The 14,774-nt window shown below is 45.6% G+C and overlaps 1 protein-coding gene across 1 annotated transcript in view; it reads left to right on the top strand.

The window, feature by feature from the left end:
* The window catches only part of LOC122787253 (3-methyl-2-oxobutanoate dehydrogenase [lipoamide] kinase, mitochondrial-like), a 422,261-nt gene that overhangs the window by 343,252 nt on the left and 64,235 nt on the right, over positions 1 to 14,774 (top strand). The window lies entirely within an intron of this gene.

Below are 14,774 nucleotides of genomic sequence, written 5' to 3' on the forward strand. Positions count from 1 at the left end.
TTACCCTTATCAGAGGTTCCCATCCCCCTCCTGATAAAAGACCAAGACAAGAGGAGGATTATGCATCCTCTGACCAGGTTTCTCTCTCCTCAGATTCTTCTGAGGAACAGGATTACACTTTTCCACCTTATGAAGATTCTGATGCTGAAGACTCTATTCCCTCAGCATCTCCCCCTGAAGACTACTCCTTTGGGGAAACTTTACATACCATGAGGGAACATTTCCACTGGGAAGGCCAGGATTACTCAGATTCTAAGAAAAAGCTCCGAGAGTTCCTTTTACTACCCCAGCACAGACCTCTTGCTATCCCTCCTGTTTTAGATATTGTGGATGATGTTTACTTGGAGTCTAGTTTAAATCCAGACTCTCTACCTCCTGCTCCAGCCAAACCAGACAGATACTACAGAGTACCTGACTCGCACAAATTCCTTTATAAAAGCCCTGTAGCTGACCCAGAAACAATTTCCCAGGGTCCTAAGGGAGCAAAGGCTTCTATGGATAAAAATCCTGTGCCCTCTGAAAGGGATTACAGAGCCCTAGATAGATGGGGAAAGAAAATATACACCTCAGCAACTCTGGCTATGAGAGCATTAAATTGCCAGTTTCACATGTTGAAATATCAACAATTCCTAATGTCTCAGTTAAAACAAAAAATGAGCACACATTCAGAACAGTCTGAATTCAAGGAAATGCAGGATCTGTTGCATGCAGTTGAACAGGTGGGCAAACATACTTTACAATGCGGATTTGATTCATTGGAAGCTTCCTGTAGAGCAGCTGTTACTGGCTCTGTCATACGTAGACATGCTTGGTTAAAAGAACAAATCCTCCCTGACCATGTTAAAGCAAAATTATTGGATGCACCTTTACAGCAGGATGTATTATTTGGTGTCAAAGCAGAAGAGGTTTTAAAGAAAATGGAGGATAAGGCAAAGTCTATGCAAACGGTCAAGGATTTTTTGCAGGTACAACCCCCTCATTTCAGCAGAAATTGGCCAACAAAAAATTGGTCCTTTCCAGCTTCAGACAGATCACAGAGGGGCAAATACAGATGCCCAAGGGGCAGAAGTCAGTCACAGGGCCCTTACAAACCTTGTCAATGGGGTTCTGCTACCCAGAAAGGAGGAGAAGACAGGCCCCAAGCTAGCAGAAGACAAACACAATGACTCTATCCTCAAACTGCCAAGCAAATCTCTCCTGGCAACTCCCTTGGGAGGAAAACTAGCACTTTTTGCAGACAACTGGCACATCATCACAAAAGACAAATGGGTTCTAAACATTGTCTCTCAAGGATACAGATTCCACTTTCATACCTTACCAAGGATCAAAGGAATGCCAAACCTGCCACCAAATCAATGGGCAGAGGCACAAAAACAAATTACAGCTCTCATGAACATGAGAGCCATTCAACAGGTACCTACACAGGAGCAAGGACAATGATTTTACTCAAGACTCTTCCTAGTCCCAAGAAAGGACAAAGCATGGAGACCCATTCTGGATCTTTCAATTCTGAACACCTATCTGCAAGTACCAAAATTCAAGATGCTAACATTACAGCAGCTTCTTCCCATGCTGGGCAAGAATGCTTGGCTAGTCACTTTGGACCTCAAGGAGGCATACCTGCATGTCCCTACCAGACAAAATTGCAGAAGATACCTCCATTTCATTGCAGGTTCCAACGCATTATCAATTCTCTGCACTGCCCTTTGGCTTATGTACTGCGCCCAGGGTCTTCACAAAATGCCTGGCACCAGTAATTGCATACTGCAGACAAAGAGGAATTCAAATATACCCATACCTGGACAACTGCCTTATTCAAGCAGAAAGCAAGGGCATTCTTTTAAAGCATCTGGCATTTCTCAAGTACCTTCTAAGTTGCCTAGGGTACACAGTAAATGAAACGAAATCAAAACTAGTGCCCTCACAAAACATAATAGTCCTGGGTGCCAGCTTGAATGCAACGGCCCAGATGGCTTATCTCACGCCAGACAAGCAACGGCAGCTGTTTCAATATTTCAAAATAATGGCAGCAAAGACCCAACTCCCTGCAAGAAAAATTCTGCTGGCCTTGGGATTCATGGCGTCTTGCATACTACTAATACCATTTGCAAAACTGCATATGAGGAAATTACAATGGTACCTGAAAAGTGTATGGACTCAGCATAGCCACAGCTTGGAAACAATTATACCACTCATTCCCTGCCTTCAACAGGAGTTTCTATGGTGGGCACAGGCATGTCACCTCAACAAGGGTCAGCCTTTCACCTTACCCACAGCCAGGCAAACTATGACAACAGATGCATCGGACTATGCCTGGGGAGCACACATGGCAGGGCAGTGCATTCAGGGCAAATGGACTACAGATCAAAGGCATCTGCATATCAATCAAAAAGAAATGCTAGCAGTACAGAATGCCCTAACAGCTTTCAAGGACCTTCTACACCCAGGACAACTAATAATAAAGATGGACAATACCACAGTCATGTGGTACTTAAGCAAGCAAGGGTGCACATATTCCTACCCTCTATGCAGGCAAGCAGTGACCTTGTGGAACACTGCACTGTCTTACCAAGTTCAATTACAAGCACAATTCCTGCCAGGAAAGAAAAACACATTGGCAGACGACCTAAGCAGAAACATCATGGATCCACACGAATGGAAACTAGATCCACAAGTATTTGCAATGATAGCTCAAAAATGGGGACGCCCAGACATAGATCTGTTTGCAAGCCCCCACAACCACCAACTTCAAAAATTTTGCACAAGGACCTTCCATCCACTAGCTTGGAAAGTGGACGCCCTCTCATTCAGTTGGAAAACATTAACAGTGTATGCCTTCCCTCCACTGCCTCTTCTAGCACAGGTACTGCTGAAAGTCAGGTTAGAGAGGCCACAAATGATACTCGTTGCACCAGACTGGCCACGCCAGCAATGGTATCCAATTTTAAGGAACATGGCCCACGGCCCACCATGGATTTTGCCACAAATTCCTCACCTGCTCACCCAGCGAGACAATCAAGTTCTACACAGCCAGCTCAAGACTTTAAACCTGGCTACATGGCAAATTACCTAAACAACCAGCCAACACCTTTATCCAAAGCTGTTATGGATGTCATTCTGGAGGCCAGGAGGCCCAACACCAGGAAAACCTATTCAGACAAATGGAAAAAATTTTGCGCTTGGAACCAGGCTAAAGGCCTAAATCCCCTTGATCCAAACATCCCTCAGATTCTACAATATGTAACTGAGATGTTACACAAAGGACTTTCCTTTTCATCTATTAAGATCCACGCCTCAGCAATTTCAGCTCATTACAGCACAGATCCTCCTTTATTCTCTCATCCACTCCTAAGACAGTACCTCAGAGGGGCTAAGAACTTAAGAACGCCAAGGAGAGCTCCAACACCTACTTGGGATCTCAACTTTGTTCTGGAAAAGCTTACACTGCCGCCCTTTGAACCAGCTTTTTCAGCTGATTTAAAATTTCTGTCATGGAAAACTGCCCTACTACTAGCAATAACCTCAGCTAGAAGAGTCTCAGAGCTACAGGCACTAATGGCAGTGGAACCTTTCATCATTTTTCATCAAGATAGTCTCTCTACGAACTAATCCTTCCTTTATGACAAAGGTGGTATCCAGTGTGGCCCTAAACCAAACCATTCACTTGTCCACCTTCTTCCCAAATCCCCAGAACAAAGGAGAAAGACTCTTGCACTCTTTGGACATTCATAGGCAATTACGTTACTACTTGGATAAAACTAAGGCTTTCAGAAAAACTGACCAGCTTTTTGTAGTCTATGCTACAGGATCACAAGGAAAAGTTATCTCAAAACAGACCATTTCTAAATGGATAGGGCACTGCATGCGTTTCTGCTACACACATCATGGGAAACCAGTACCTGCTAACATTAGGTCCCACTCCACCAGGGCTACAGCTACATCAGCAGCCTTTCTCAGGAGAGTGCCAACCAAGGATATTCTGGAAGCTGCTACTTGGAGTTCAGTGCACACCTTCACCAAACACTATCACTTACCACTATACTCTAAGTCTAGAGCTGGTTTTGCCACTGCAGTTTTGCAGGGCCTACTAGCTTGTTCTAACCTTGTTTCACTCCTTCTCCCATCCTTAGCTTTGGGATTCAACCCAAGTGTGATGACTGCAGCAGGGTAACACGATGAACATAGCACAGTTTTGTACCTACCATAAATGCAGATGTTCGAGTGTTCACCCTGCTGCAGTCCAGGTTACCCTCCCTCCATTCCCTCTGAACTAGCTGAACTTCTCTACCACTCTATCCTATACTACCTCTGTGGTGTATTTGCTTGTGCCTAAGGGTTTTGTTTTATTTTTATATAGCTATATGTGTGTGTGTGTATATATATATATATATATATATATATATATATGTTTTGCCTACCTGTTGGGGGCACCTGACATCTGGGGCAAGAAAAACTGAAGTAAATGGAGGATGCCTCTTATATACCGCACTGACGTCAGGAAAGAAGCGACAGCAACCGACGCCGGACCAAGACTTTGGAATTCGGGCCGACTGCGGGACCGCCTGACGACAGGATAACCCAAGTGTGATGACTGCAGCAGGGTGAACACTCGAACATCTACATTTATGGTAGGTACAAAACTGTACTTTTCTTTCCTTACATGGTCTCTAGAACTGCAAAGAATACGTAATGTCTCACCATGACCATGTAGAATAGGAAGCATTCATTCTGCTTCTCAAATCTGTACCCACCATCCTATCTCCTCTTGCCACTGCTCTGTGTGCTTCTGATGGTCCAGTCTGTGTGTGGTCATATTACAGCTCTGCTGCTATCAGTTTCCCCTTGCCCCAGCTGATCAGATGTTCTTCGTGTTTCACTATTGCAGTCAATACCTGTGGGTTATCCCTGCTGTGGTAGCCCTTGGCTGGCCCAAATACCAGAGTCAGTGTTTTTCTGCATCAGCTGCTGTCGCTTGTTGACTTGCTATAAAGCAAGGCAGCCAACACCATTACATCAGTCTTTCTTGTTGTGCAGCCCATAACAGAAACAGTTTGCAAGTGTGCCAATCGGTCGCTACCAGAGTTCGGATTACAGCTGAAAAACATGTAAAGCTAAGTACTCCCATTGGGGACCCTTTTTTCTTGCACTAACCGATGTCTGAAAAAGTTAACAATTGTTTCAACTGTGGGAAGGAGATCCCACACCGAGACTTCCATTCATACTGCGTCACTTGTTTAGGCCCAGACCACGACGTCTCCCATTACCAGTTTTCTGCCCTCTTTAACGCGAGAACCAGTCATTGGAGACCTCTTGTTGTAGACCAGTATTTTCGGCTTCCGTCTTCGCATTCCAAAATGGTGGCCGCCATCAGCCAACAATCCGTAAACATTCCAAAAAAAAGTAGAGATAAAGATAGAGACAGACTGAACAAGGCTAAGCCTTTCAACGACGCTACCACTAAGCAGGTCATCAGTTCTCCGGAATTCAGTGAGGAGCTTTTGCAGCCCCTGATGCCCGAAACGATATCTGTGCAGGCCTTTACCGAGACCCTTTCGGAGTCCGGTATGCCGCAGAAATCTTCTTCATCTTCCGTGCTTTTGGTTGTCTCTGCCCCGGTTGGGTTCGGAGCCACGACACAGGCACTGGCTATGGAGGAGGCTTTTCGCACTATTGATTCTAGACAAAAAAAGTCTTCTCATCTGATTACTGTTTCTCTCAGACCAATGGATACTCTTAGGCCTAGAAGCCAGGCCACTTCTAGAAAATCTACCTCTACCTCTAGCCACCATCTTACTCCTGCTCCACCACCCCAGGCCCAAATGCTTAAGATGGTGGAGGATCTTATCTCCCTTTATCAGGGGTAGTCAGGCCACAACTTCTAAAAGGAAAAGATACCCTTCTCCTGAAATAATGACAGAGCAGGATTCTGAGGAATCTGATTATTCAGATTTTGAAGAGGAACAACAACCTCTGATTGCGTATGAGGACTCAGATGCAGAAGAATCCATTCCCTCTGCTTCCCCACCAGAAGACCTTACATTTGGGGGAACCCTTCACACCCTCAGGGAACATTTCCACTGGGAATCTCAGGACTTCTGTCAGTCTAAGAAAAGACTGTGAGAGTTTCTAGATCTGCTGCAGCACAGACCCCTGGACTTCCCCCCTATTTTAGAAGTGGTGGATGATGTTTTCCATGAATCCAGCTTAGCCCCTGATGCCCTCCCACCTGCTCCCAGTAAACCTGACCGGTATTACAGAGTACCGGACTCTCACAAATACCTGTACAGAAATCCTGCTGCAGACCCGGAGGACATTACACAGGGACGTAAAGGAGCTAAGGCTAGTTCTGCAAAGAATCCTATTCCTTCTGACAAGGATTTCAGAGCTCTGAACAGATGGGGTAAAAAAGTATACACCTCTGCAACCTTGGCTATTAGAGCACTCGACTGTCAGTTCCATATGTTAAAATATCAACAACACACTTTGGAACAATTAAAACAAAAAATTTCAACCTTTCCTGACTGTGCCAATTCAAAAGAGTTAGCAGATTTACTGCACTCTACTTGCCAAGTGGCCAAACACTCATTGCACTGTGGATATGATGCCTAGAAGCCTCAAGCAGGGCAGCAGTGTCAGGATCAGTATCAGCAAGAAACTACGATCCCTCATTAAATCGTCCAAGGTTATCTTTGAAAGGAAAATTGCCAAGGACTCCAAAGATAACCACAAAGCGTTATTTAGCTATGTCAAGAACCTAAGTGGAAATTCTCAGATGTGCTCTGAGTTGGTGCAGAGTGGCACAAAATACACTGAACCGACTGATATTGCCAACATTTTGTCAGACCGGTTCAGTGCAAACTTCACACCCCTCTCAGCCCCTAAAGAGGGCCCATACCAGAAGAATGTAAGGCCCCAGCAGTCATTGACACACAGGTTAAAACAGCCCTATCCAAAGCCAAAAACACAGCCTCAGTGGGACCGGACGGTGTCCCAGGCTGTGTCTTACAAGAGCTCCAAAACAAACTAACCCCTCACCTAAACACACTGTTCAAACTCAGCCTCTCTACAGGCTACATACCCACAGAGTGGCGCACAGCAACAGTTATTCCACTCCACAAAGGTGACACCACAACGGACCCGGGAACTATCGTCCTATAAGCCTGACTAGCGTGGTCTGCAAGGTTATGGAGTGCATCATCATGGAACTTAACAGAGACATTGGGAACCTCCAAACTTTGGACCCCACCCAGTTTGGCTTTGTTAAGGGTAGATCATGCCTCCTAAACCTGGTGGACTTCTTTGAGACAGTTACCAAGGCATTAGATGGGGGTAAGGAGGTCCACACAGCCTACCTAAACCTCGCAAAGGCTTTCGACACCATTCCCCATTCTGGTATTATAGACAAACTCACCAACCTGAACATTAACCCCTACATCATGAGATGGGTTGCAAATTGGCTCACGGACAGAACCCACACGGTGAGAGTTGCAGGCTCTCTAGGTCCAACTCTAAACCGGTTACAAGTGACGTCCCCCAGGGTTCAGTCCTATGACCCCTCCTGTTCGGTATATACTTCTCAGAAGTGCGGGCAAGCACAGGAGGACTTTGGCTGACCAAGTTCGCAGACGACTTCAAACTAGTGGCCATAATTGATTCTCCGGCTGATACAGAAGGGTCTCACTGAGACGGATACCAGGTGTCAAAATCATGGCCTCAAGCTGAATGCCAAAAAGTGCATAGTCATCCCCTTTGGAAAAAACAAAGTACCCGTGAACTACCACATAGGTGATAGTCCCCTAAATACAGAAAAAGTAATAAGGGATCTGGGCACTCAATTAGATAATCTCTCTTTTGATAATCATATTGCCAAGGTGGTTAGAAAATCATTCTAGAAAATCATTCTATGTGGCCTACCCAATCTCAAAAGGGTTCGCGTCCAGACCAGAGGAGGATGTTGATCGTGTTACCCTCCTGCAGTCATCACACTTGGGTTATCCTGTTGTCAGGCGGTCCCGCAGTCGGCCGGAATTCCAAAGTCTTGGTCTGGCGTCGGTTGCTGTCGCTTCTTCCCTGATGTCAGTGCGCCAGGGGTATATATAATGCATCTGACTCCATCTTCTTCAGTCTTTCTTGCCTCGTGGTGCTCGAAGCAGAAGCAGTTCGCAAGTCCCAGTCGGCCGACTCCTGAGATTTTCGAACTCGAATTTCAGACCGAAGTCTTCAATAAAGCTAAGTACCCCATTGGGGAAACTTTTCTTGCCTCAGACTGATGTCAGAAAAAGTTAACAATTGTATTTCTTGTGGGAAGCAAATACCTCATAAGGATTTTCATTCTTACTGCATACCTTACCTAGGTCCAGACCACGACGTCACTAGTTGTCGTTTTTGTGCTAGGTTTAATAAGCATACTATAAAAAGACGCTTTGATTTTGCACGACACTACTTCGGTAGAAAATTTAACTACACTATGCCGTCGGAGCAACCGATTACCGGCGTGCACAAAAATGCAAGGATAAGGACAGGCAGTCTAGACCCAAGCCAGACTCCGAGGCCTTGGCTGGTCGGGTCTCCGGTTCACCGGTCTTCAGTGAGGCTCCGACACAGCCCCTGACTACCGCAGATCTGGAACCCGAGACCGCTTCGGAACTTTTGGCGGAAAGTACCAGGCCGACGCAGCCATTTTGTTCAGCCCCTACTGACGACACTGCTGAAAAAGATGTCAGTGCTGCAGAAACACCTTCGGTTTCTGAAGGCGTCTTCAGACCGACGACGCTCACCATTAAAACGTATCCTAAGACAAAGACTCCTATTAAACCCAAAAAGACTGCACTTCAGTCCCCTGTTCAAGGCCCCATGCCTAAGAAACAGATGCTCAAAATGGCTGAAGATTTGATCTCTTTAATCAGGGGTTCCCAACCCCCTCCTGACAAAAGGCCTAGACAAGAGGAAGATTATGCATCCTCTGAACAAGTGTCCATTTCCTCAGGCTCCTCGGAGGACCAAGATTACTCCTTCTCCCCTTATGAAGATTCTGATGCTGAGGATTCTATTCCCCTCAACTTCTCCCCCTGAAGACTACTCCTTTGGGGAAACTTTACACACTATGAGGGAACATTTTCACTGGGAAGGTCAGGACTACTCTGACTCAAAGAAAAGGCCCAGAGAGTTTCTTTTACTCCCCCAGCACAGACCACTTGCCATCCCCCCAGTTTTAGACATTGTGGATGATGTTTACTTAGAATCCAGTTTGAATCCAGACTCTCTGCCTCCTGCTCCGGCCAAACCTGACCGATACTATAGAGTGCCTGATTCCCATAAATTTCTTTACAAAAGTCCTGTTTCTGATTCAGAGACCATCTTCCAGTGTCCCAAAGGGGCTAAGGCTTCTATGGCTAAAAATCCTGTACCCTCTGAAAGGAACTCCAGAGCTCTAGACAGGTGGGGGGAAAAAGTTTTACATCTCAGCCACTCTAGCTTTGAGGGCACTAAATTGTCAGTTTCACATGCTAAAATATCAGCTATTTCTACTGTCTCAGTTAAAACAAAAAATGAGCACACTCCCTCAACAGTCTGAATTGAAAGAAATGCAGGATCTGTTGCATGCAACTGAACAGGTGGGCAAACATACTTTACAATGTGGGTTTGATTCTTTGGAGGCTTCCTGCAGAGCAGCTGTCACTGGGTCTGTTGTACGCAGGCATGCTTGGTAAAGGAACAAACTCTGCCTGATCATGTTAAAGCAAAGCTTCTAGATGCTCCCTTACAGCAGGATGTTCTTTTTGGAGTTAAAGCAGAAGAAGTCTTAAAGAAAATGGAGGATAAGGCAAAATCTATGCAGACTGTCAAAGATTTCCTACAGGTACAGCCCCCTCGCTTCAGCAGAAATTGGCCAACAAAAAATTGGTCCTTGCCAGCTACTGACAAGCCTCAGAGGGGTAAATACAGACGTCCAAGAGGCAGAGGACAACCACAAGCCCAGTACAAACCTCGACAATGGGGCACTGCAGCACAGAAGGGAGGAGAAGACAGGTCCCAAACTACCAGAAGGCAAACTCAATGACTTGCACCTCATCTGGCCAAGCAACACTCTCTTGGCAACCCCCTTGGTAGGAAAACTTGCACTTTTTTCAGACAACTGGCACATTGTCACAAAGGACAAATGGGTCCTAGACATAATTTCACGAGGATACAGATTCCATTTTCACACCTTGCCAATGAAAAGAGGAATGCCAAACTTGCCACAACATCAATGGGCAGAGGCACAAAGACAAATTACAGCTCTCATGGACATGAGAGCCATTCAACTGGTACCTACTCGAGAGCAAGGCCAAGGATTTTACTCAAGACTCTTTCTAGTTCCCAGAAAGGACAATGCCTGGAGACCAATTCTCGACCTTTCACTTCTAAACACCTTCTTACAAGTACCCAAATTCAAGATGCTAACATTACAGCAGCTTCTTCCCATGTTGGGCAAGAAAGCATGGCTAGTAACGTTGGACCTCAAGGAGGCATACCTGCATGTCCCTATCAGACAAAGTTGCAGAAGATACCTCCGTTTCATTGCAGGTTCAACCCATTACCAATTCTCTGCACTGTCCTTTGGCTTATCTACTGCACCCAGGGTCTTCACAAAATGCCTGGCACCAGCAATTGCATACTGCAGACAAAAGGGAATTCAAATATACCCATACCTGGACGACTGCCTCATCCAAGCAGAAAGCAACAACATCTGGCTTTTGTAAAACATCTTCTAAGTTGCCTGGGGTACACAGTAAACGAAAAGATATCAAAACTAGTACCCTCACAAAATATGACATTCCTGGGTGCCAGCTTGAATACAACGGCCCAGAAGGCTTATCTGACGCCAGACAAACAACTACAACTGACTCAATATTTCAAAACAATGGCAGCAAAGACCCAACTTCCTGCAAGAAAAATTCTGCAGGCCTTGGGCTTCATGACATCTTGCATACTGCTAATACCATTTGCAAAGCTGCATATGAGGAAATTACAGTGGTACCTAAAAAGCGTATGGTCTCAACACAGCCACAGCTTGGACACAATGATATCTCTTATTCCCTGCCTACAACAGGAGTTTCTATGGTGGTCACTGGCATGTCACCTCAACAACGGTCAGCCTTTCACCTTGCCCCCAGCCAGGCAAACTATGACAACAGATGCATCGGACTATGCCTGGGGGGCACACATGGCAGGACAGTGCATTCAAGGCGTATGGTCTGCAGATCAAAGGAATGTGCACATCAATCAAAAAGCGATGCTAGCTGTACAGAATGCTCTGACAGCCTTCAAGAATCTATTACATCCAGGACAACGTACAATAAGGACGGACAACACCACAGTAATGTGGTACATAAACAAACAAGGGGGTACATACTCCTACCCTCTATGCAGGCAAGCAATGACCTTGTGGAACACAGCTCTGGCTTACCAAGTTCACTTACAAGCTCAATTCCTGCCAGGACAAAAGAACACATTGGCAGATGACCTCAGCAGAAACATCATGGATCCCCACGAGTGGAAACTGGATCCACAAGTATTTGCAATGATAACTCAAAAATGGGGCCTTCCAGACATAGATCTGTTTGCCAGTCCTCAAAACTATCAGCTAACAAAATTTTGTACAAGGACATTTCACCATCAAGCTTGGAAAGTGGACGCACTCTCATTCAGCTGGAAAAACCTGACAGTATATGCCTTCCCTCCATTGCCTGTCCTCACAAAGGTGCTTCTGAAAGTCAGAAAGGAGAGACCACGACTGATACTCATAGCCCCAGACTGGCCACGCCAGCACTGGTACCCACTATTGAGGAATATGGCCCAGGACCCATCTTGGATTTTACCACAAACTGCCCATTTGCTCACACAGCAAAACAATCAGATTCTTCACAGCCAGTTAAAAACCTTAAATCTGGCTGCATGGAAAATCACCTAAACATCCAGCCAGCTCCTCTTTCCCAAGCAGTTACGGATGTTATTCTGGAAGCTAGGAGGCCCAGCACCAGGAAGGCCTATGTGGACAAATGGAAAAGGTTTTCTGCATTGAACCAAACTAAAGGCCAAAACACACTTCAGCCTCACCTGCCTCAGATTCTACAGTATTTAACTGAGATGTTGCACAAAGGACTTTCTTTTTCTTCCATTAAAATCCATGCATCAACTATTTCAGCCCACTACAACACAGAACCACCCTTATTTTTGCATCCACTTCTAAGGCAGTTCCTCAGAGGGGCAAAAAACATTAGGCCCCCCAGGAGAGCACCTACACCAACATGGGACCTCAATTTTGTTCTGGAAAAACTTACGCTACCTCCCTTTGAACCAGCTTTCTCTCCAGATCTACAGTTCCTATCATGGAAGACTGCCCTGCTGCTAGCAATAACTTCAGCTAGAAGAGTCTCAGAGTTGCAGGCATTAATGGCAGTGGAACCTTTCCTCATTTTCCATCAAGACAGAGTTTCTCTACAAACTAATCCTTCCTTCATGCCTAAGGTGCTTTCCAGTGTGTCTTTAAATCAAACCATTCACTTACCCACATTCTTCCTAAACCCACAGAACAAAGGAGAAAGACTCCTGCATTCTTTGGACATTCACAGGCAAATCCGCTATTACTTGGATAAAACTAAGGCTTTCAGAAAATCTGACCAGCTCTTTGTATCCTATGCTACAGCTTCACAAGGGAAGGCTATATCAAAACAAACCATTTCCAAATGGATAGGACATTGCATTCGTTTTTGCTATACCCATTATGGAAATCCAGTTCCTGCTGCCATTAGGCCCCACTCTACCAGGGCAACAGCTACATCTCCAGCCTTCCTCAGGGGGGGTACCAACCAAGGAGATTTTGGAAGCTGCATCTTGGAGTTCAGTACACACTTTTACCAAACACTATCACTTACCACTTTACTCTAAGACTAGGGCTGGCTTCGCCACTGCAGTTCTGCAGGGCCTTCTAGCCTCCTCTAACCCTCTATAACTCCTCCACCCATCCATAGCTTTGGGATTCTACCCAAGTGTGATGACTGCAGCAGGGTAACACGATGAACATAGTACAGTTTTGTACCTACCATAAATGTAGATGTTCAAGTGTACACCCTGCTGCAGTCCAGGTTACCCTCCCTCCATCCCCTCTGATCTAACTGGCTAAATCTATACAATACCTTCCTGATGTATTTGCTTATAGCTGGAGGGATTTTGTGTTTTGTGCAAAAAATTACTTTATTTGGTACTAATTACTGACCACCTTTTTGGGGGCACCTGACATCTGGGGCAAGAAAAACTGAAGAAAATGGCGTTGGATGCATTATATATACTCCTGGTGCACTGACGTCAGGGAAGAAGTGACAGCAACCGACGCTGGACCAAGACTTTGGAATTCCGGCCGACTGCGGGACCGCCTGATGACAGGATAACCCAAGTGTGATGACTGCAGCAGGGTGTACACTCGAACATCTACATTTATGGTAGGTACAAAACTGTACTTTATTGTGCCTCTCTACTCATCACTTATTAGACCCATTATAGAATACAACGCCCCATTTGGGATGTACCTTACAAGACACCTGCAACAGCTGGAAAGACCACAAAAGTACCTCACCAAGAGGATTACTGGCCTCAAACAGATGACCTATGCAGCCCGACTAAAGAAACTACAGCTGTACTCTGTTGCATACCGCTTACTCAGAGGTGATCTCTGCTTGACATACAAGGCCATGTCCAATCCAGAATTGATGGATATGCTCCACCTAAAAAAAACAAATCTCAGAGAGCCACACGCTCTAGAGATATAAACCTCACCACAACGATAAATAGGACGTGCTGGAGGGATAGATTCCTGACCCAGAGAGACTCCCCATGCTTTGGAACAAGATTCCAATATAAATCAGGCAGAGCCCCTCACTAGCACTCTTCAAGAGAAACCTTGACGGGTGGATGGGAAACAGAAAATTTACCCTGGGGATCACTGCAGTGACTCTGCTGGACAGAGGCACAGGGAACCAATGGCTCTGCTGGTCAGAGGCACAGGGAACTAATCTAAGGGGGTGGCAAAAGCCAACACACTCTGGCTAGGCTTATAAATGCCCTTGGGCAGATAGTCTAGTACTTACTATGAACCTATGAACCTATTAGAAGACATGCATGGTTAATACATGCATGGTTGAAGGAACAACCTCTCCCTGATCATGTCAAGTCTAAATTAATTGATGCACCCTTGGATAAGGACCGCGTGTTTGGAGTAAAAGCAGAAGAGGTGCTTAAAAAGATGGAAGCAAAGCAAAATCTATGCAAACAGTAAAATATTTCTTTCCTGTTCAATCTCCTAGGTTCAGCAGGAATTTTCCCTCTAAGCACTGGTCCTTTCCTGCACCTAGCAGACAGGGGCAAGGTAAGCCCCGCAGGGACAGACCACCCAGGCCCCTATTCCAGGGACAGCAGAGAACCAAACAGTGGACCACTACCGCCCTAAAAGCAGGGAGTTCTAAGCCATCCTTCTATGGCAAAAACTCTCAATGACTCCCTCTTCCCCCCTCTGCCCACTTTTCACTCATCAAAAGCTAGGAGGAAGGCTCTCCCTCTTCAAAGAAAATTGGCTTTCTGTAACAAAGGACCAATGGTTCTTAAAAGATATTTTTTCAGGGATACAAATTCTTTTAACAAACTCCCATTTCGAAGAGGGTACCCAGACTTACTTCCAAATCAGTGGGCAGAGGCATTGAAACAAGTCCAAACTCTCATATCCCTGGGGGCAGTAGAAC

The sequence above is a fragment of the Protopterus annectens genome, chromosome 13.part0 (genome assembly GCF_019279795.1).
Source record: "Protopterus annectens isolate FY-2018-M chromosome 13.part0, PAN1.0, whole genome shotgun sequence".
Taxonomy (NCBI): domain Eukaryota; kingdom Metazoa; phylum Chordata; order Ceratodontiformes; family Protopteridae; genus Protopterus; species Protopterus annectens.